The sequence below is a fragment of the Leucopleurus acutus genome, assembly GCF_964270905.1.
Source record: "Leucopleurus acutus genome assembly, chromosome: 13".
Classification (NCBI taxonomy): Eukaryota; Metazoa; Chordata; class Mammalia; order Artiodactyla; family Delphinidae; genus Leucopleurus; species Leucopleurus acutus.
In genome coordinates, this window is record NC_139155.1 from 11,845,552 (window position 1) to 11,860,059 (window position 14,508).

Here is a 14,508-nt window from a genome sequence, read left to right on the forward strand (position 1 = left end):
GTACATGTATGTGTAATTAAGATTTCACATACGAATATATAGAGACATATGAATATATGAATGAATCAATATGAATGACTATTCATATACATGCATAAAGAAGAACATTAAATACAGAATTGAAAGCTATGTAAATTCCTGAATAGTAGGTTTCTTTTGTCAAACAACTGACAGTAAAGCATAGTGTTTACAGTGTGGACTCTAGGAAAAGATTACCTAGTTTCAAATCCTATCTTGGCCCCCTACTGACAGTAAGATCAGGAGTAACTCACTTATCACTGCCTCAGTTTCTCCATAGGTAACTCACAGGTTTACTATAGGGAATAAATTATATATTCATATCACTAAAAATTTTGTCCGGCCCTTAGTTAGCATTACATGAGTTTGTTATTAGTATCCGATGCAATTTAATTCAAATATATTGAAAACTTAATTGACAGTCATATAAATAAACAAGATATGGCTTGTTACTTTCAAGATGCTTAGTACTGAATAGCAAAGATAAGGCACAGACCCAAATTCCTTTAACATACACAAGGACATATTTGATTAATGCAATGATAGTGATATAAAGGAAAATGCTATAAGATATCTTCGTAGAAAAATATCTATCAGTACCCATTGAAAAAGAATATTTTGAAGACAGATACATATCTAAATAAAATCCCTGCTAACTCATAAATTATTTAAGTCTGACCTTGTCTAAGCAGTAATTTGTGTACTTGAAGATTGTATCCTTGTCATTGCTAGGGTACAGTCTTCAAAAGTAGTCTTAAATTTTAATATTTTTAAAAGGAAGTTATATTTTTCTAGGTGGTGTGATAATGAATTATTTAAACATTTGCATATATTTTTTGTGTGTATAATGCCTGTATTGTATAACAGGATTACTCTTTTCAACTTAGGAAACAGTGTTATATAAATGTGAGCTGAATAAGAAAAGCCTGTGCAATTTGTCAGTTTCTAACGTACATATTACAGTCTACTTTTTCGTTATATTCTAGAAGTACAGATTGAAAATCCACAGAAATTACTAAAACCCCCCAAAGTCTTCTCCTCCAGCACCATTCTCTTGAATGCATAATTGTATCATACCTTTGATTAACAAGCTTTATCCCTAATGGGGTATAGTGCCATTGTTCCTTTTAACACCTTAGCGTTAAAGCTAATGTTAGTTTATCACTTGTGACTTGACTAGAAATAAACTTGGAAAGTGCTATAGACTGAATGTTTGTGTCTCCTCACAATTAATATGTTGAAACCTAACCCCTATGCAGTGGTACGTGGGGGTGGGGCCTTTGGGAGGTAATGGGGTCATGAGGACTCTGCCCCGATGAATGCGATTATTGTCCTTATAAGAGAGATCCCAGAGAGCTCCTCCTTCCACTTACGTGAGGACACAGGAAAAGAGCCATCCACAGACCAGGAAGAGGGTGCTCACCAGAAACCAAATGTGCCAGTGCCTTGATCTTAAACTTTTCAGACTCCAGAACTGTGAGAAATACATTTCTGTCATCCATAAGCTACCCAGTCTATGGTCTTCTATTATAGCAGTCCAAGCAGACCGTGACAGAAGGTTAGAACTGATAGGACTTGGGCACCAAGTACAGTAGGACAGCACTGGGTCAGTGGGAGACAGGCATATACTGAAACGAGAGGAGAATTATTCTATCCACTTCACATTTTGTATTGTTGTTGCCATATTCTGGTATAGATTTAATGCCTTTATTTGTATGATCATTTGACATAAATGTTATGTGCTTGGGGCCACGCCAGGTGCATAAGACAAAAAGGTAAACCAGACAGAAAGAGTCCTAACCCTCCCTTGCTTGATTGTTTTAATTATTTTGATCCAAAATCCCTAGTGTAGACAGAGTTCTACTGATGTATCGTGAAGACATGGAATTAAGTCTCAAGATAATTGCTATTATCTTTCATTGCCCTTCTTCATAAGTAAGGGTGAGAGACAGAGCAGTGGCTCCTTTTATTTGAATGATAAACAGTGCCTCCCAGAAGGCATGCATCTTTTCTAGCGCTTAGAGAATAAACATTTATCTAAAGTTTCCCTTTGTGTTATGACGAGCATGGCACCATGTACAATCAAGACTTTTTTTCTGTCAATGCAGTAGAATCAAACACTCTACTAGGAATTTTCAGACTAGAAATTGATTGTGATTGCCTTTACTGTTCTATTCACAGACATACATACAAATTCTGGTATATTCCTTTTACACATAGTTTCAGAAAAATCGGGGTTCTGTACTATTTTGTCAGAGTAATATTAAAATGCAGATTTTGACACGCTTCTGCTCAAAAAAACATTTTGCTTTTGCTCTGTCCTGTCTCCTACCTCAGCAATTCTTGAAAAAATGATCACCAAATGAGTGGCCTTGGCCTATTAAAGAAGGTATATGACACTGCAAAATAAAATGGAAAACTTTGAACTGGCTTTTATTATTTTTTTGGAAAGTAAATTATTTCTAAATTTCAATTAATGTCATCACGTATTAGTCTTGTCACATATATCAGTTGATCAAGACATCCCAAAGTGTTGGCATAGTTTAGTGAGAAACTATTGGTCTAAAAGTAATCTAAGCTTTAAGATCCTTGCCATTAAGATCTTACCTTAGCTTTCCAATGTTCTGCAACTGTTTTCAGAAAATTTACATTTTTGCCAAAATATGCCATCTGCCATTTTTTAAACATCCTACATGTTTTCTGCTTTCATGCCTTTGCTCCAGGTGTTCGTCACCACCACAACCTGTCTATGAGACAAAGCTGAGTTGTTTTCCACATCTAAGTATTGTCTCAGGATGGAGAAGGGAAAGTCAGCATTCATTACGATTTGGATGTTTGGTTTAAAGTGTATCTTTCAATGCAGGATCTTGACTAGGATTGAGGAAGAGACATGATAAAACAGCCCAGGGTTTGTGAAAACAGTAATCCTAACCTTGGATTTTGGTCAGAGGTTCTGTTTTCCACTGAGGAGTTGCTAGGGCTTTCAGAAAGTTGCAGTAATGAACAATCAAGCCAGTTGTCTGGGAAGGACAGTCCTGGAAGAGTGAATAAATGCCAATGAAGATGGAAATAGCAAAGTCAGGTCGAAGTAAATTAAGGTTTGATTTAGGTTATTGGGGTCCAGGCCAAGTGTAGAGGTCCATGTTTCTGGTTCTCAGTTCATTCACCAAAGTACCTCAGGGAATTTCGTAAAGATATAAAAAGCTAAGTTTTACCTTCAGATATTTATCAAGTCATAAGTCATTGGGAGCTCTTTACATATGGCCCAAAGAAGTAAGTTTAAAATTAAGATAAAATAATATAGAGGTTAAAGACTTTCTGGAAGTGACAGGAATTTTGTTTCTTCATTTCCTAGCCAGTGAGTGAAATGATGATTATAGTTACTATTTGCAAAATATTAGCAACTGCCTCTACATGACTTTGCCATTGTAAAACTGTGATACAGTCTAGGTGGAACTCTGAGCACTAACTTATTATAATGAAGTCGTACAGTCCTGCCTAGATATCTACAGAGGATTGGTTCCAGAATCCCTGTGGATACCAAAATCCGAAATACTCAAATCACTTATACAAAATGATGTAGTACAACCAGTTCTGTATCAACAGATGTGGACCCAGAGGGTGTGTAGGGTTAACTGTACTTAAGCATGAAAAAAAATTGTTTGGGCAGGTGTGCCTTAAACACCAATTAAATTAATAATTCACTTGTTTATACAATCACAGCTAAAGTAAGGTGTTTTTGATTTTTCATTTGTTTGTTTTAGATCCTGAATCAAGAGTTCACATTCCAAAGCCCTGCAAAGATAGGATAAAACTTTGGATACAGAAAAATATCTATTAAATGTTCATGATTCTAAATGTTTTACTTTTTGAGCTGGATAGAGGGAAAAGGAAGAATTAAGCAGACTTTTAAGCATCTCTGTCTTCTTTTCTCCCATCTGTTGTCAGGAAAATAATCCTTCAGCTGCTAGGCAGAAACTGTAATAGACATTAAATAGGAAAATGGAGAGTGAGAATATGGTCCTTTCATTAGCACATTCCCTCCTCAGCTTCAAAGAACACTAGAGCTTACTTCTTCAGGATGCTTAAGCAAGCAGTGTTTCTACCAAGGTGACCTCAGGCAAAGTGTTGAACTGGGAACAATGCCCTTGAGACATCTACCTTCTCTTGCTTAACAACTTTACCTCCCTCTGGGGCAGTCACTTTTGTTCCTTTTCAGAATTGTAATTCCCTCATAACAAAACCTCCTTGCAGGAAAGGATTTGATCTCAGACATTTGCAGCATAGAATAAATATAAATCAACGAGCTACCTCTCTGAAGTACTTGTATTTTTAGCTTTCAGTGGTATTGTGGAATAAAATTCTACCTGTCCTCATTAACGGAATGGCAGGCATCAGCTTTGCAGATGAGGGAATATTTTGCAGGAGAGAGTTGCCTTGCATGTAATAAGGCCACCTAGATTGGATTTCACTGCTGTCATTGTGTTCCCAACATAACCTTTGGTGTGTAAATCTAGGAATAGTAGCCTTTGAATTTTACCTTAGTTATCAGAAACACTTGAAATTAAATCCATCTTTAAATAGATGATTGCAAACAGTTTGGTCTGTGTAGTACATATTATAGAATACGGCATGCTGGGGCAGCCTGGGTAGTATGTGGAGGGGTCATTTAACTGTACAATATGTAGGTAGAATAGTGCCTATGATAATGATAATAATAATCACAGCGAGAATGCAGTGGAGATAAAAGGGTAGTAATATCTTCCAAAGAGGATTTTGTGTACTGAGTTCATTAGCAGCAGACTGTGCTGCTACATAAACAAGTGAAAACTAAACCAAAACAAAGAAAAGGCTGACTCCTATTGTGTGACATTTTACATCAGTTCTGAATGGGAAGCCAATCTCAGATACTTTGGCCTCTAAGGGAAGTACAGAGAAGAGTTATTTTGACTGATAAATAGCATCTAGTAGCTTACAGCTTAAATCAGTGTAAAGGTTGCACAGAATAATGTAGAACAACAGACTGCTTTTTTTTTTTTCTACTGTAAAATTTAACCTTCTTTGTAGACATCCCAAATTAGTTTCTAGTATCAAATCAGTAGTTGGAGAACAGTATATATATATATATATATACATATATATATATATATATATGTATATATATATATATATTTTTTTTTTGACCTACGAAACAGGCAGAAGGTATAACCTGGAGAACAAATCATGCACATTTGGACAAATAACACATTTCAGTAAAGGAAAAGGATGAGTGGAGATAACAAGTTGGCAGAATTTTTAAGCAAATACTCTACTTGGCAAATCAAAATGCTCCCTGTAAGAACGAAAGCAGGTTTGCTTTCAATACCTGGGTATTCCTTTGTGCTCTCCATGTACTGAACCCCTTTAGTCTTTCTATTCTATGACTTATTAGATCTATTTGTGATGCATTCACTTCCATTCAGATATGTTGAAATAAATTTCTTGGCCCAAGATGGAGCCGCTCTTGCCTTGGGTGCCAAGTCAACAAACTTAGATAACGTTCATGTCCCTGTAAATGTTTCGCTTGACCAGGAATACCATATATATCCAGTCAGCCAATCTCCAACCCCCAAGCCGGTTCTGGGCTCCATTCTGGGCTTCCTTGTTTCTTATTCATTTTCTATTTTTCTCCTCCTTGTTCTTTATTCTTTATCCTATAAAGCCTCCTGCTTTCAGCCCTATTTTGCAGTTTTCTAGCCTTTGGGAATGGAGACTGTCTGCTTCATAAAGTGTTCAATTTAAATTTGTTTGTATCACCTAAATTGTCTTCTTTAATCCTTTTTTAACAGATCAAAACCTTTTACCCACATTCTGAATTACTCTTAAGTGTTACGTATATGGGTATGAATACTTACATACTGATATGCATCTGTATCGCAGATACATAACACAAATGTGCAGACACACATACACACATGCAGAAAGAAAGACAAAAAATTCAAAAGCAAAAATGTAAGGAGACATGTTGTTTGTCTAACACTGGGTAATTCCCTCAATTTTTCTCTTACTTTGGCCAGTGTGTCTGTATGACCTAATTTTGTCTGTAGACAACTTCAGAAAGAGCTATTTTAAAATTCACTGTAACTGTCAATGTGAAGAATATAGCTTATGAGAAGACCCCATGAGAATTGTACTATATATTATTGGGAAAAAAAGAAAAGAATATATTATAAGATAATATAGACATGAATACCTTATTATATTTTATAATTATGCCAAAATGATACTGGATACTTTCTTCAAGTGCCAGCCTTTTCATGAAACTTGGTCTGAAAAGATCTCTCCCTCTTCCAAACTTCATCTTTCTTAGAGCTATTCTACACTGACAATATTAAACATTCTTACTTATCCTTTAATTGGTTCATAAACATTAATTTTGTCTCTTTAACAAAAACCATAAAATCTTCAGAGGCACAACTTTGTCTACACTTCAAAAAATTTAATTAAAGTACTTATCATGGTTTGGAGCACATACCGAACTCTTAATAACTATGTTACTTTTAATATGCTAAATGATGAAAATAGGGATGGAGGAAGGAAAAAAGGGAAAAAGGAAAGAAGGAAGGGGAAGAGAGAGAAAGAGAAAGAAGAAAGAAAGGAAAGAGACAAAGAAAGAGACAAAGAAAGAAAAAAGGAAAGAAGAAAGAAAACTATTTCCTCTAAAATAAAAGCACAAACACATTTTGCAGTCTGACTGTCATTAAAAAGCATTCCAAAGCATCTTAGTAAAAAGCAATTGATAATTCACAATGAACTAAAATGTGTATGAGATATGCAATATATTGCATATCCAATATATCATATATATATGTACATCTGTGTGTGTAATATCACGTAAGTGCTAAATTTTATGTGTAAGTTTGTAGTTGATAGTGTATTAGCACAACAGTATTTTGTCTTAACTCTTGTTATTGAACTAAGATTAGTTAATAAGTGGTAATTTAAAATAAATCTTTGTCCAAAGCAACTTTTATATTCTATTTTATATCCTTAGTCTATTAGAGTTGATTGCCGTAATCAGTTGTCTAGAAAAAGAATGTTTAGACAAAATAAATAAATTTCTAAAGATTCTGTGGATTCACAGCTATACTAGCCACTTGAATTCTGCTGTGTTTACCTTCCAAATGTATCTGGAATGCCATAATTTTTCACCATCTTCACCACACTGGCACTATGTCATCAACATGTTCTGCCTCCATTCACTACCTTCCTGATCTATCCATACTCCTAACAGGATCCCTGAAGCACTGTACCTCATTCCCTCACATCGACTTAGGGATATTACCCCAGCTAACCTCACTGTCATATCCTGCATTTTGACATCTATTTCCTTTCTATATAGGATTGTTCACATCAACCTATGAAGATGCTGTTATTTCTACCATATTGAAAAACTTCTTGATTTCACTCCATACATCAGCTACTGTCTGTTCTTTATCTTCTCTATTAGTCAAGGTTCTCCAGAGTAGGATTTGGATATGTATATAGAAAGAGATTTATAGAATTGTCTTACGGGATTGTGGAGGCTTGGTGAGTTCAAAATATGGCGGTGGAGGTGGGCAGGCTGGAAACTCAGGAAAGGGTAGCACTTAGAATATAAAGGCAGTCTGCTGGAATACCAGGAAGAGCCTATGTCGCGGATGAAGTCTGAAGGCACTCTGCTGGAGGATGCCCTCTTGCTGGGAAGAGGCAGTCTTTTGATCTATTCAGGCCTTCCACTGATTGGATGTGACCCACCCACATTATGGAGGGCAATCTATATATTCAAAGACCACCAATTTAAATGTAAATATTATCCAAAACCAACCATCACAGCAACACAGAGTAATCTCTGAACAAATATCTGGATGCCACAGCCCAGCCAAGTTGACTTATAAAATCAACAATCACAATTCCACTTCTTGTCAACTTGGTACCCGTAAACCATCTCCTTAAACCATACTTAACCTCCAAACAAAGATGAGTTACTTCCATCTGACATGATACAACTATCCTGTATAGAACCAAAAATGCACTAACCCCTTTCCCATAAGGGGAGATAAAGTCCTTGAGAAATGTTTACTTTCTCCTTGGTATTCTATAATTTAAATGTTATGATGTTAAGTTGACAACACTTAAATACGATCATATAAAGTCAATACATCTATGTTACATAATAAGGGGACAAAAAAAGGAAAGAAACAGAGATATTATATATATTATATACAACCGTATATACATATACACACATATATGTACATACGCATATGTAATTCCCTTTGCCCTTAGCAAGCACTTCATCTAGTTGTGTATTTGTTTGTTTGTTTGTTTTTTTAATCTAGCAGAGTGACCCAAACCGTCATTCCTGAAAGGTCTGAGCCATTAGTAGTCCTGCCTGGATTGGATTGTTGTAGTTTCCCATTGACTTTAATCACAGGCCATGGTAATACTAAGAGATGCCCTAAGGGATCTTCCGTATTTCAGACATACCCTTCCTTACCTCCATTATGGGGTAGCAGTACAATTTCCCCACAGTCGTCAGAATCAATCTACCCCAGCCAGCGCAGGAATTACTTTCTTTACAAGCTTGAGGAGTGCAACGTGGCAGGATTGCAGTCTCAACTTCCTGTTCAATGGAATTATTTCCTGGTGGAAGCATTCTTCCCTCTGGAACTAAGAAGCCTAGGCCAGCAAAGCATACGGTTGAAGGGACAGGAAACCTAACTTACCCTCCCTAATTAATAATGCTCACACACACCCCAGCAGTTTCCTTCTCTCTTACACACTGTGCTTTGTCTTTTTTCAATAACACAAAATCTCATAGTATAATATATAGTCAACTTATTTATCATGTTTCTTCTTCAAATTCTGTAAGGTTCGACATCATTTTTTTTTCTGTTTTATTTCCAGTGTCCCATATAGTTCCTTCCTGCACATAGCAGACACTTGATACATGTTCTTGAATGAAAAAATGAGTCAACATTCAAATAAATTTATAAGGTTTTACTTTTGCCACTCTGGTTCCATCAACCATCATATCTCACCTGGATTTTTGTAATTCCTTCCTAACCAGACTCCCTGTGTACAATCTTGCCCCCTTGACTGAATTCCCCACTTACACCCTTCTCCTGCTATCACTACCACTACACTCTCCACTGGATTAGAAACTCCATAAGGCCAGAGACTTTGGATATTACTTTCAGTCCAGATATAGCCCCCACTTTCTGGACCTTGCTTGATGCATGAGAAACAGTCAATTTTTTGTTAAATTTTAAAAAATGCAAAAATGTCCTTCTTTCTTTAAGTAAACTTCCATTTTTTTGGCTCCGTCTCCAAAAAATAATTCTGAATTGCAGCAAGCCTTCCATCTTCTGCCTAGAGTAATGAGAATGTATGCAGCTCAACATATCAGGCAGAATACGTGATTGGTGAGTGAAAAGTTTTAACAGAAGGAATTAGAGGTTGACATGACCATTGGTAAAGTTGAGAGGACAGAGGTCAGAGAAGCTGTCACCAATGATAACAGCCTGCCGCTCCAAAGCAGGAAGTTCTGAAAATCTCAGCCAGCAATTGCTGAAAATCCAAGATCATCTCACCCTGAAGCCCCTGTCAATCTCACCAGCCTCTGGAAAGCTCTACCTTCTATTTCAATCTCCATCATTAACATCAGTGATGCTCAAGTAAATCTCTCCGCAGGTATTTTGGACCTTATCTCTGCTCATGTGCATTTAAAACTGCATCTGGAAAATAATGACCTCCTTTTCTCTTTTGCCCCCAAATCTTTTGTAATTGCCTATTGTTGGCAGATTCTAACCTGTTGTGTACACAAGGAAGGAGATCCTGGGAGATTTGACTTTTCTGCAATGCAAGAGAAATCTCAGAAGTGGGTGGCACAATGATACTTAACTGAAAACAATAGCCAAGCACACATACTTATCCAGGAAGTTAGGACTCTTGGAAAAAAGATACTGTTTCCCCCACTCATTTTTTTTTCCTTCATAGAATATTGTTGTTATTCTTTGTTTAGTTTTGTTTTATGATTGTCTTTCTACCTTATTCTGCACATAAATCTTGGATGAATCTAACTTAGATTTATCACCCACCAGGCATCTAACTCAATTATCTGGTCCCAGCTGCTGTATTAGGTATACAGTACTTCTGTAACACTTCATGTCTTCAAGGGAAGTGTTTGATTTATATAAAGTACTAACTAGGCTGTGTATTGTAACCTGCAGTAAGCTTATGTTGCTGTTAAAATTTCCTAGCAACACTTTAGAAGAAAAAAAAAAAGTCATCTTTCTTATAACTCTACATATATTATCTTACAGAAAGACTAGGTATTCTTATTAACATGTTAATAAATATGCTAAAGTTATTAGAGAAATATTAATTATAAGCAAAACAACAAAAATATTTAATAGTAACTCTTCTTTAACATAATTAATTTTGTTAAATAAAAACCTGCTGAAGTATTTTTTACTTTCTTTATTCTGAATACAATATTTACTTCCTTTTAGCTTTATTTCACTTTTCCCTACTACCCTCTATGTGTTAATTATTTAATAGTTAGATGCTAAAAGACCTAGAGAGAAATGAAAAGGTTATCAAATAAGTGTTAACAGGCAATTAAGAATCTCTATAAATGGCTTATTGTCCCTAGCATTTCATATCCATATTTTACAGTTGCCAAGAACTATTGTCATGAGATCAAAAATCACTATGACCCTCAATGTTCACAGGAATCCAAACACTTACAAAATACATTACACATTTCTCTAAAGGTGAACGTTCATCACCATGTATGTGTGCCCTTGCAGTGTCTTTTAGTTGCCTGCATAAAAAAACAGAAGTATTTCTGATTAGGAACTTCACCAGTGGTATTAACCAATTAAGTGTACATTGCTGGATTGAGACAGAATTGTTACTGGGTCTTTTTCCTTGCTCCATTTTAAGGCAATCTCTCTGTATGCCATTGGTAATAGCAATTTAATACATTTTTGCTGCTCCGTTGTCAATAAAAACGATTCTATTCTGTGAAGAATACAATAGGCTACTTATCAAATACCTTTGGGTCTTTTGTAGATGACATGCAGGGAGTTAGCACCTGTAGAGACAAATGAAGTTTTCTCTCTCCTAATCTTTACATACATTAATTACAAACCTCAACATTCCATTTTTATTTTTATTTTTCCATGAAATAGAAACGTCCATGAATTAATGCATTTCTGCTAAGTACTACATCAGCATGGACCAACAGCAAGACCCATTGCCACTTTGCATCTCTTCAGGGTGAAGCCACCATACAACATATGCATGACTTGTTATGATGTTTTCAGTCTTTATACTCTGCTTGGAGTATTTATTAGCACCTCCAATTTTATTTTTTATTAAATACTGTTTGCTTTCTCCTATTTACACAGACAGTTGAAGTATATGCACATTTTGGTTGTATGAATCACAATATGATTCTCTCTGTGTGTTGCAAAGGGATTGTTATACATGCTCACACATCAAAGTGCACATATGTACACAACGCAAAAACACCCGCATGAACACGGTGGTGAAATATAACCACCAAACATCTTTGTTAAAACGAGGTCCTGGCATGACATTCGTTTAACACTTAATTTGATTCATTTTGTCAAAATTCTCAATTTCCCTTGGTGATTAATAGTGCATGTTCAATCTCAGATGGAAAAATGATAGATGTTTAACGTCAAAAATAGTTGCACGCAGACCTTTCCGCATGTCACTGGCTGTGACTGTGATGTGAAGCTATAGTGCTCTAACAGGGAGGAAAATATGTCTCTTTGATTAAAGCCTCCCCCCCCCCCGTTTAAATGCAGGGCACTGAGCACTAGTAAGGGGAGACATGTTGTCACCATCAAACAGGTTCTGATAATAAACTTTCAGGCATGAAGGGTGAAAGTGTTCTGTAACCTTAATTCATGTCATTGTTTTAAGAGCTTATGTTCACAGCATTCATGGAAAATGACCAAGAGTGCTAATATACAAACTACATAAATTAAACAACGGCAAGAGGTACTTGCCTTCTTGACATTGCTGAAAGGATATTAGGTAAAGGTGTGATGCTTTGGAACTAACTCAAGTGACCTTTTCAGGTGTGTAAACTCCAAGCCCGCCTATTGTAATTATACTTGATGGGTGAACAGATATTACACATGCAGGAATTGAATGCAAATAAAGTCGATGTAGACTTTATACAAAAATGTTCTAGTCTTGGCAGCCTATAATTTTCAGAAACAACAGCTGAACTTCCAGAATAAGACCCTTTAAAGAGGAACAAATTGTTGGCAGAAGCAGGACAAGAAATGACATGATAAGAGAATCATGCTTGTCAGTTTGTTGGAAAACAAAATCATTATAGGTAGCACAATACATACCAAACAGAAAGCGTTCACCAAAGGCTCAATGGTAATGGCCATTATCTTATATCACCATAACGCATTGCAATTCAAGCATTCACTTGTTTTGTTTCAGTTAAATTATACTTTTTCCTATGTGGAGCTTTTGACCCGGTGGGGTTAGCACACTCTTTACTATCTGGGTAGATGTTCTGAAGTCCCCCCCTTGCTGGTAGGTCTCACTTTAACTTCTGATTTTTCTAAGGACCTAGAGATCGAAGATGTTTTCTTAGCACATTATCCATATAAGAGGAAGAGAAATAACAAAGATGACACTATATCACTTGACTTTAAAATAATCCTAGTTTGCAGCTATTCCTAGCTCTGTTTAACAGGGGAGAACCAACGGCAAACACAAACATAGTAAAATAAAATCCTAAGGCTCCTTTCACCTCCTAACAAGATTTGCAGGCCTATGAGTGCCCAGCTAAACTGAAATAGCAGATCATTCAGTTCTTAAGTTTTAGGGAAGATTACTGAGGATAATGATAATTATAACTAACATTATTTCTAGGTTTGTGAAAGCATAGTGAGAGTAAAGCACATGTGAAGAATATCTTCCAACACAGAAGTGATGGTGTCCTCATTTTTTGTGTAAGATCTGGAGGCTTAGAGAGGCTGTCCCGGCAATAACACTGCACGATTGCAACACTCAGAAGCCTGTCCCAGAGCCTGCACTCTGTTAGAAGATAAACTGATGAATATTTTAAAAATTAAGAGTTTATCTGAGCACTTACTGATTTGAATTGAGCAACACCAAACTGGAAGTGGTTAGGAGCATGACACAGACAGGAGCCGTAAGACCTATATAAAGAAAGTAGAGAAGCAAAGCAAAGAAATTATTTTGATCGGCTATAGCTCAAAGTCTAGTTGGCTGTTTTTAATTGGTGTCCATAGGTTTCAATTTTATAACCTTGAAGTTTTGACTGAATAAATGGTAACCCTGAAATAGAAATCTTCTTATGTATTCTAACACATTATTGCATATGAAAGGGTCCCATTGATTAGAAACTCCAGGGATCAGACATCTAGACATTTTGAAAATCAGGAAATAGATTTCTTAAGACATCTGAAAAATAACTAAAACAAATAATGTCACATTTCTGTGATACTACCATTGTGAGCATACATTGCACCATTAATACATAGAATATGATTATCTCAAAGATGGGAAAAACAGCATAGAAATTTTAAAACTCACCACATTTTAGGACTTCAAGGAAACTCACAATTAATCTTTTAATTTCTCATAAAATATAAGCCTTTTCTTGTTTAAAGAAATTATCAGCCTTCTGTGTAATGTAATCCAATGGAATGTCCTTTCATTCTGAAATATGCAGGTATGTCTCATTGGGGGATATGCTTATTCTCCATTTTTACACACTCTACCCAGACACAATTTGCGTGTATCATTTCTATTCGAACACGGTAATAAGGAATATTATTCCTTATTACCATATGGTAATGGTGTGTGTAAAACAGAACTCGTGTGTACATATATAATAATTCCTTAAAAAGTACTCTTCTTTAAAGGTTCCTTAAAAAGGTCAGATTATATAAAACTATAATTCATTCAATATTATTCTAGAAAGCATAGCAAAAATGATAAATATTTAAAATTGTGCATTAGAAAAACTTTTGGGGGATCAACTATCCACTTCATGGTAAACTCTTATGCAGTTGAATAATTACACATTTAATTTTATATCTCAGGAAAAATTCAAAATTCTTTATATTTTGATTCTGTTAACCTGCTGTTTGCTTTTTACTAGGAAAAATTAAAACTAGCAGTAGACTATAACTTTATGAGGATTGGCAAGCTGATCTCAATTTGTGTAGCAAGCAATTGATAAATATGGTATCTAATATAAAGATAAGCAAAAGATGGATATTCATTGTATGCCTTACTGATCAAACAGGTTCTTGAATCAGTTGACATTACAGCCTGGTTATTCATAAGGCAAAATATAATTTCAAAAGTTATGCTACCACATTTTTTGACATCACCAACCTGAAGCTACTGACAAAATGAATTATTTCAAACAGG